This window comes from Poromitra crassiceps (assembly GCF_964638095.1).
Source record: "Poromitra crassiceps genome assembly, chromosome: 8".
In the NCBI taxonomy this organism is placed as follows: Eukaryota; Metazoa; Chordata; class Actinopteri; order Beryciformes; family Melamphaidae; genus Poromitra; species Poromitra crassiceps.
In genome coordinates, this window is record NC_139629.1 from 43,389,678 (window position 1) to 43,392,395 (window position 2,718).

Consider the following 2,718-nt stretch of genomic DNA (forward strand, 5'->3'; position numbering starts at 1 on the left):
TTCCCCTCCCCCCGACCAGTCGAGGCACCAGATCACATCCCCTTAACCCGGCTTCCCACCCACATACATACACGGCCAATGGTGCCTGTACGGACGCCCGACCAAGCCGGAGGTAACACGGGGGCTCGAACCTGCGACCCTCGTGTTGGTAGGCAGCGAATCTACTGCTGCACTACTCGGACGCCCACATTTGTATAATATCATCTACTAATTACAATTGACCTGAGTAACACTTTAATTTCTAGTACAATATAATATGAGGTACAGTAGCCTTAATCCAGTAACACAAGTTCACAGTTTAATACTCTGGAATAAACGGTTACTAAATGTGGATACACTAATAGTATTGCACATATTGGTGGTGGATGTGAGCTGTCAGCAGCAACAGCTGCCGGGGTGGAAACTTTGACCTGAGCCGCCTCGCATCAACTTCCTCCGTAAACACACTGTCAACACTGTCTGGCCAAGGTCAGAGCTGCTTCACAAGGTCAAAGCTGCTTCACATGAGTTGTGTTTGAGGAGAAGGAATCACAGCTAAAAGGAACAGACTGGCTTTTAAGAGGAAGAACCAGCTAATTGTCCCAGTTTTAACATGGAGGTTCTTGTAATTATTCCCCCGATTTACCATTTGTCCAGTCTTTTTCCTACAGCTCCAGCTGCTGATATTATACAAACGTATTAATAATATATTTACCGAGGATTTCAGCCAGAAGGATTTCTTTTTTATCTGTTTCTTTGAAGGCTGCCGTGAAATAGGATTCTGGTATATCCAATTAAAAAAAGCTTTCAAGCTTTCGAAAACACCTATTATTTATTACAGGGGATAGATTTCCCTGAGGCAGTTTGTTTCCTCTATACCTTCCTCACGTATAGAGGCAGCCCACAATACATGAGGTGGCTGCTCAATACAATCAACATTTTCTTTCTCACCATTATAGTACAGTATATATTATATTATCTATGATTTCTTCATCATATTGCAATTTACCAACAATGCCCTTGTCTTTACAATGGGGAAGATGGATAAGTGATGCCAAAACAATCATATCATGAACTTTATTTCATGCCAGAAAAATAAACATAGCATCCACATAACAACTGTATTGTTCTTCATAAAAGAAAATGAGAAACACTTACAAAGAAGAGTGTGGACACATTCATCACTATCACACATTTACCAAACTTCTATAACAATCTCTTACATCTGACATTTTCCATTTAGCCCTATCTACTATACAAGTTCTTAATAGACTTTCATTATGCATAACGGTTGTTGCTTAATTTACGTACACAAAATATAAACTTCTATTTGTGTGTACCATGAGACAACGTGTGTGAACAGACACTGTAAATGTAAAAATAATGGCTTTTAAGTGGAATTTTTTCCCTCTAGAATAACAGTACCGGCGATCTGCACTTTATCATTATTTGCTTCATCGTTACCGTCCGCGAATGTCCCGCTACACTTCAGTGCAGCTCCTCCTCACTGACTGGGTGTGACAGCTGCTAATTCCTACATTTTCAATAGATAATATCTACAATAAATGTCTGCTCTTCAATTCAAACCATTATAGGTCCATGGTTTGTACTTAACTAAAGTGCAGGAGTGACACGCGGATGATCAAAGTTTAGCTGTGGACCATTACTGTTCCTCACTATATTCTATTTAAAGTAAGAGCCACTGACTGAACCCATCAGCGTATAAAGATACCTGCTATTCTATTTAAAGTAACAGCGTATAAAGAGACCTGTTAGCGAAGCTTTGAAGGAGACGACATTGCACAACACCACAAAGAGAACAAGGGAAGATGCAGGTTAACCCCAGTGCTATTTCTGACTTTGTCTCTACTGAAGAACGAGTGATGGAGGCATGGATGGATGGATGGATGGATGAATGGATAGATAGATGAACAGATTGGTTGCCGTTAGTCTCTCCCCAGACTCAAATATTACGTTGAATCGCTGCGCTCCGCATACTACATAATCTGTGCCACTTCACAGCCACTTCTGGGGTTTGATGGTGGGTCTAGGGGGGTTGAAACTGAATGAGTGACAGGTCGTAGCACCAATGGGCCAATGGGCTGGGCTTCCCCTGTCGTCTGATCGCAAAGTCGTTACTGATTGGGGAAGACTGAATCCACCACTGGCCAATCACTGGCCGAGTGAATGGTTCACTCCCGACCCCAGCTGGCTGAGGGAAAGTGTCCCAGACCCAGAGAGAGATCTGCAGCATGCAGTAACGTAGTGTATCAGCGTAAGAACTCTCATGGGTCTGGCATTGAGACTAGGTTGCTGTTAATGTACTATATATCTGTGTGGCATCGGTGATGCTATTTATCTAATCTAAGATGTTCCGATGGAAATAAACTAGCACTGAGAAATAAGAAAATCATGCAGTCCCCCCCCCTTTGCATTTCTATTTACAAATTAGAAATAACAAATGATTCGTACGAAAGGTGCCAATATTGTGAAATTAACAATGCCCGCAGATTTCATGAACACAAAAATATTGCATTACCTCAATGATTTATCTTTCTTCTTTGCTTGTCTGTTGACTGATTCAGCTAAGCAGTCAGCATTTTTTTTTTTAAATAGATATTATTGTTCTTTTATAACAGCACAGAAACAGAAACAATCCCGGTCATGCCATGACGAAAAAGTGAAGATAAAGAAACCATTAGAAAAAGATAAAATAATACAATCTCCTTTTCCTCCTAC